Here is a 7,937-nt window from a genome sequence, read left to right on the forward strand (position 1 = left end):
ATGACAAGAGCAAGTTAAGGATTCTCCACACTTATCGATCCATTTAAATGAGGACATGAAAGCACTTCAGGGATACTCCCATGTTTACTCTGGATATCTGCCCAGGAAGACTCTTGCCCTCCATTTCAGTGTTTCTCACAGGATCCAACATGACCCAGTCACATTGGCGAGGATCTGGGTTGTGTTCCAACAATCAATTTTATTGATTTTTTTTTTTTAAAGAACTAGTTCCTGGTTTCATGTTTTTATTGTGTTTTGTTTTTAGTTTCTGTACCATTTATTTCTACTCTAATATTTATTATTTCCTTCCTTTTGCTGGTTTTGGGCTTGCTTTTTTTGTTGTTGTTGTTCTTTTTACAGTCCTTTTAGGTTGTTTGAGATTTTTCTTGCTTCTTTTGTTAAGCCTGTATTGTTATAAATTTTCCTCTTAGAACCCCATTGTGCAAAGGATATGGATCATTGTGTTTTCATTTCCACTTAGTTCCATGTATTTCTGCAAGTTTTTATTTAAATTTCAGTTCATTAACCTACAGTTTAATATTAATTTCAGGGGTAGAACTTAGTGATTCATCACTTAGATGCAACACCCAGTGCTCATCACAACAAATGCCCTCCTTAATACACAACACTTATTTAATCCATCTTCACACCAACCTCCCCTCTAGTAATCCTCAGTTTTTCTCTATAGCTAAGAGTTTGTTTCCTGATTTTCCTCTCCCTTTTTGTTCCCACTGTGTTCATCTGATATCTTTCTTAAATTACACATATGAGTGAAATCATATGGTATTTGTCCTTCTCTGACTGACTTACTTCACTTAGCATAATACGTTCTAGTTCCATCTATGTGGTTGCAAGTGGCAAGACTTCATTCTTTTTTTGTGGTTAAGTAATATATATATACACCACTTCTTTATCCACTCATTAGTCACTGAACATTTGGACTCTTTCCATAACTTGGCTATTGTTGATTAAGCTGCTAAACATTGAGGCATATGTATTCTTTGAATCAGTACTTTTGTATTCTTTGGGTAAATTCCTGTTAGAGAAATTGCTGGATTGTAAGGTAGTTCCATTTTTGCTTTTTGAGGAACCTCCATACCATCCCAGGTGTTTTTCAGATCACTGTTTTCATGCTGTCTGCTTCTGGGTTGCTTGCCTGCCTGGAGCAGTACAGGATAGTTTGGGTTCTATTCCAGCCAATCCTGACTTTTACAACTTCTAACTATAGGGACCTGATGTGATGGGGACATGCACTGGTCTTTTAGTGGCGGGTCTCTCTATCCTCTATCCTAATTCAGATTTTACTGAGGACCATTATGCCAGAGTGAAGGGGCATGGGATTTGGACAAAATATGCTAAAGATCCAGGGTCTGGGTTAGCTGCCTTCAGTAGGTGTCTCTGCACCTATGCTGAGAGGCAGGTGAAAGAATGAAGCTTGCTGGCTCTTTTGTCTCCTGATATGTTTCTCTGAAAATGCTACCTGTCATTGATGAACTCAAAGAAGAGTGAACAGTGTCTCCAGATGCACCTTAGGTGATCCTCAGATGTCATTTTCTGCCCTGAAGTTGCTGGCCCACCTCTACCCGTGGCATAGAGCAATGCCCTCAGAGTTCTATCCCAGCCAAGTCTGCCAATCTCTAAAGTTCTAGTCTTTGAACACTACTGGTTTGCAAAAACTGATGAAAATCAACTCGTCTTGTTTCCCCAGTCAATGCATTGGGGAAATAATCTCTTTCAGTGCGACCCTGTGTACTCCACTCTGTATTGCCTTTCTCCTTGACCTGGGCTCCCTCCCTTCATAGCACCAATGATCCATTTCTCCCCAAACCATGTCTCCATACTCTCTACCTTTCTAAATGTGGGTTCTTCTCTCCCTATAATTGTGCAGTTTGTTCTAACAGTATTCAGGTTGATTTCTTCAGTATTTAGAATGATTTGATAGTTATCTAGCTGTCTTCAAATGATAAAGTAATTCTAGGGTCCTCCTATCATGCCACCATCTAAGCTTCCCCCTTTTCCATGTGTTTTTTATTTCTTCTTTTATTTCCTGGTTGACCCATTCATTGTTCAGATGCATGTTATTTAACATCTATGTACTTGCACTCTTCAGATTTTCTTCTGTGGTTGACTTCTAGTTTCATAGCCATGTGGTCAGGAAAATATGAGGGATGCCTGGGTGGCTCAATTGGTTAAACATCTGCCTTTGGTTCAGGTCATGATCTCAAGGTCCTGGGACTGAGTTCCACATCAGGATCCCTACTCAACAGGGAGTCTGCTTCTCCCTCTGTGTGATGCTTTTCCTGCTTGTGCTCTCTCTCTCTCTCCCTCTCTCATAAATAAATAAATAAAATCTTTTAAAAAGTAAAGGGAAATATGCATGTCATGACACTGATCTTGAATTTGCTAAAGCTTGTTTTGTGGACTAATATGTGAACTATTCTAGACAATGTTCCATGCATAATTGAAAAGAATGTGTATATTGCTGCTTTAGGATGAAATGTTCTGAATATACCCTTAAGTCCACCTGGTCAAGTGTGTTATTTAAAGTCATTCTTTGTTTTTCTGTTTAGATGATCTGTCCACTGATACAAGTGGGGTGTTAAAATTCCCTACTATTATTGTATTAGTATCAATTAGTTCCTTTAAATTTGGTATTAACTGTTTTATGTGTTTGGAGGCTTCTATGTTGGGTGCATAGATATTTATAATTGTTATATCTTCTGGTTGGATTGTCCCCTTTATTATCACATAGTGTTCTTCTTTGTCTCTCATTACACTCTTAGTTATAAAGTCTTTTCTGTCCAAAAATAAGTACTATTCCTCCACCTTTCTTTTGAGCTCATTTGCATGATAGATAATTTCTCCATCCCCTCATTTTTTTAAAATATTTTATTTACTTATTTGACAGACAGAAATCATAGATAGGCAGAGAGACAGACATAGAGAGAAGGGAGAAACAGGCTCCCCACTGAGCAGAGATCCCAATGCGGGGCTCGATCCCAGGACCCTGAGATCATGACCTGAGTGAAGGCAGAGGCTTAACCCACTGAGCCACCCAGGGACCCCATCCCCTCATTTTTAATCTGCAGGTGTCTCTAGGTCTGAAATGAATCTCCTATAGGAAGCATTTTTATAAGTCTTCTATTTTTATATATTCTGTCACCCTATGTTTTTTGATTGGAATGTTTAGTCCATTTACATTTAAAGTAATGATTGAGAAATATCTATTTGTTGCAATTTATTATTTGTCTTGTGATTGTTTCTGAAGATTTTTTTCTGATCCTTTCTTGTCATTCCCTCATGTTTTGCTGATTTGTCTTAAATATATTTGAATTTTTTCTCTTCATTCTTTGCATGTTTATTAGTGTTGTTTGTTTTTGTTTTTGTTTTTTAATGGCTACTATTAGGTTTTAAGACAACCTCTTCTGGATAAAGCAGTCTATATTGACTTGATAGTTGTTCAAGTTTGAACCCATTCTTTACTCCTCTTCTCCCCACATTTTAGATATATGTTGTTATATTTGTATCCTTTTATTTTGTGTGTTTATTGATTGATTATTTTGTGGAAATTTTATTTTCTACTGCTTTTGCATTTCCTACTATTATATGGCCATTTTGGTCTCTTCTTTCCACTAAAAGTGTCCCTTTTAGGATTTCCTGCAGGGCTAGCTTAGTTGTCATGGACTCCTTTAGTTTTTGTTTGTCTGGGAAACTCCTTATTTCTCCTCTATTCTGAATGCTGGCTTTGCTGGATAGAGCATTCTTGACTGCAAAATTTTCCCATTCAGCACCTTAGATATATAATGCCACCCCCTTTTGGCTTGGAAAATTTTCATTTAAAAGTCCCCTGTTAGCCTTATGGGTTTTTCCTTGTAAGTTGTTGAGCTCTTTTTTCTTGATGCTTTTATTTATTTATTTTTCTTTATCACTATATTTTGTCTATTTAATTATGTCTTTACATATATCTACTTTTATTTATTTTGATGGGAATTCTTTGTGTCTCCTGGATCGGGATATCTGTTTACTTCCCCAGATTAGGGAAATTTTTGGCTATTATTTCTTTAAAAGAATTTCTACTCCCTTTTGTATCTCTTCTTTTTGGGACTACTATAATACAAATGTTATTACATTTGCGAGTTACTGAGTTTCTTATGTCTATTCTCATTTGTGTAATTATCTTTTGTTCAACTTGATTACTCTCCATTACTCTGCTTTCTAGATTAGTAGTTTATTCCTCTGCTTCTTCCAGCTTGTTACTCATTTCCCCATCTGTGTTTCTCATTTCAATTATTGTACACTTTATCTCTGTTATGTTATTTCTTATTTTTGTGTTAAAGCTCTCATTCATATCTTCCATTCTTTTTAAGTCCAGTGGTTATTCTTATAATTACTACTTTATTTTATTTCTTTATTTTTTACACTCTCTCTTCACAGAAGACATGATACTTTATATGGAAAACCCAAAAGATTCTATCCCCAAACTGCAAGAACTCATACAGCAATTCAGTCATGTGGCAGGATACAAAATCATGTACAGAAATCAGTTGCTTTCTTATATACAAACAATAAAAATATAGAAAGTGAAATTAGAGAATCAATTCCATTTACTATACCACCAAGAATCATAAGATACCTGGGGATAAACCTAACCAAAGAGGTAAAGGATCTGTACTTGAGGAACTACAGAACACTCATGAAGGAAATTGAAGACACAAAAAGATAGAAAAGCATTCCATGCTCATGGATTGGAAGAGTAAACATTGTTAAAATGTCTATACTGCCTAGAGCAATCTATCCTTTCAATGCCATCCCAATCAAAATTCCACTGGCATTTTTCAAAGAGCTGAAACAAACAATCCTAAAATTTATATGGAATCAGAAAACATCCTGAATTGCCAAGGATATGTTGAAAAAGAAAAAAAAAAAAGTGGGGACATCACGTTGCCTGATTTCAAGCTTTACTACTAAGTTGTGATCATGAAGACAGCATGGTACTTGAACAAAAACAGACACATAGACCAGTGGAACAGAGTAGAGAGCCCAAATATGGACCTTCAACTCTATAGTCAAATAATCTTTGACAAAGCAGGAAAAAATATCCAGTGAAAAAATTCTTTTCTTTGAAAATTCTTTTCAATAAATGGTGCTGGGAAAATTGGATAGCTATGTATAGAAGAATGAAACTTGACTATATTCTTATACCACACACAAAGATAAACGAGAAATGGGTAAAAGACCTCAAGGTGAGGTAGGAATCTACCAAAATCCTAGAGGAGAACATAAGCGTAACCTCTTCAACACTGGCCACAGCAACTTCTTTCAAGACATGTCTCCAAAGGTAAAGGAAACAAAAGTGAAAATATTTCTTTATTTTTGAAAATATTTTGTTTATTTATTTGTCAGAGAGAGAGAGCACAAGCAGAGGGAGACCCAGGCAGAGGGAGAAACAAACTCTTTGCTTGGCAAGGAGCCTGATGCAAGACTTGATCCCAGGACCTTGGAAGCATGACCTGAGCCAAAGGCAGATGCTTAACTGACTGAGCCACCCAGGTGTTCCTTATGGTTACCACTTTAAATTCTGTTCAACCATGTTACTTACATCTGTTTTGCTTAAATCTCTGGCCAAGGCCTTGTCCTATTCTTTCATTTGGGATAAATTTCTCTGTCTTCTCATTTGTGTAAATCTCTTGCCTGTTTCTCTGTTAGGAAAGTCAGCTACATCTTGTGTTCTTGAGGGTAATGACTTTATGAAGAAGTCCTGCAGTGTCCTGCTTTGTGGTGTCCCTTTTTCCCCAGGGCCTGCACTTCCAGGAGTGTCACTAGTGTGTGTTGTATATGCTCTGCTGTTTTGTCCTGTCTTATTTATCTTTCAGACCAATTATCTGCAGAGCCTGTCTTTGTCTGCTATAAGGAGTGTTTGGTTCCTGGCCTAAATGTGGTACATTTTAACTAGGTGTGCTCTGATTGTGAAATGAGACCTATCATCATTGTAGCCAGAAACAAGATTCCGCAAAACTCCTATGTTGGGAGACCAGGTGTGAGCAGGGGTTTGGGCCAAGCTTCTCCAGAAGAAGGCTAGTCACACTTGGACTGAGGTAAGTGTTACTGGATGAACAACTAACCTCTCCAGGTGCCGTTCAGATTTCTGTTTCCACACTGTGTGTCCCTGGGTTGTTTTCCTGCCTTCTTACCAGAAGCAACACAATGCCCTCAGGGTTCTATCCCAGCCAACCCCTCTGACCTTTAAAATTCCAGGCTTAAAGCCTTTCTGGTTGCCTAAAGTCATGAAAATACATCCTCTTTTGTTTTCCAGGCCAGTTGCTGATGGGGTTTGTTTTCCCATGCTACCTTATGTATTAGTCTGCCTGTCACCCTTCTCAGAAACTTTAGCATCCTTCCAGCTGCAGCAGCCACAATCTTTTTCTCCCCTAAATCATATCTCTGCACTTCCTACCCTCTTTTATGTGTCTTTTCCTCTCCCTTTAGTTGTGGAGTTGGTTCTACCAGTATTCAGGTTAAATTATGTGGTATTTAAGATGATTTGATAGTTAACTAAAAATGTAGTCCTGGAATGAGATAAGCCTAGGGTCCTCCTACTCTGCCACCATTTTCCAACCCCCCTATTTTAAAAATATTTTAAAATATATATTTTTACATCATGTCATTTAACTGTTCTATTTTCAAGCTTATTTCAAGGGGGACATTTCATCTGTTACCTATATTCTACTGTTAAATTCATACAATGACTTTTTTGCATATTCTATTATTCAGCTTAGGGATTATCATTTGGTTAATTTCTATATTTTCCTTGTATCTACTGAGACATCTTGTCTTCATGTATTGTGGAGCTAATATACATTAATTATTTTTTTTTTCTTGAGACTAAATCTCATTTATCTATTTTTTTGTTTGTTTTCTGTTTTTGTGGATTGATTTCTGTGTTTTAACTTAAAATATTTTTAATTAAAAATGAAGAGCCTATATCAAGAAATTAATAGAACTTCACTAATATACATGTGAAGAAATGTAATCTTTCTGGAAGATAGTACTCAATATTACATATATTTCAGTTTTCATTAAATAATATTATATATCCATTTCTTTTTTGATTGCAGTATAATTAACATACAATATTATGTTAATTTCAGGTATACAACATGGAGATTGGCGATTTATGTAGATTATAAAATATTCACTATGATGTCTAATTAGTATCCATCACCACAAATTTCAGGTATACAACATGGAGATTGGCGATTTATGTAGATTATAAAATATTCACTATGATGTCTAATTAGTATCCATCACCACACAAAATTATTACAATATTATATAAATTATTTCCTATGCTGTACTTAATATCCTTGTGACTTAGTTTTTAGTACTGTATTAGTACTAAGAGTCTCTTAGTACTAAAAGACTGTATCTCTTAAGCCTCTTTACCTATTTCACCTGCTGCCCCCAACATCTCCCTGCTCTAGTAACCAACAGTTTATTTTCTGTACATAGGAGTCTATTTTTATTTTGTTTAGTTTGTTCATTTGTTTTGCTTTTAGAGTCCACATGTAAGTGAAAATATATGGTATTTATCTTTCTATAACTTATTTCATTGAACTAATACACTTTAGGTCAATTCATTTTCTCTGAAACAACAAAATTTTATTATTTTTTTAACTGACTAATATTCCATTGACACTTATCCACTCATCTATAATGGGCACTTCTTTATTCATTCATCTTCTTTATCCATTCATCTATCATGGACATTTATATTCCTTCCATACTGTAGCTATTGTAAATAATGCTGCAATAAATATAAGGATGCTTATATCTTTTTCAATTGATTTTTTTTTCTTCAAATATATACCCAGATATGAAAATAGTGGATCATATGGTAGCTTTATTTTTAAATTTCTGAGGAACCTCCATAATACAGA

The sequence above is a fragment of the Mustela erminea genome, chromosome 8, assembly GCF_009829155.1.
Source record: "Mustela erminea isolate mMusErm1 chromosome 8, mMusErm1.Pri, whole genome shotgun sequence".
NCBI classification, from domain to species: Eukaryota; Metazoa; Chordata; class Mammalia; order Carnivora; family Mustelidae; genus Mustela; species Mustela erminea.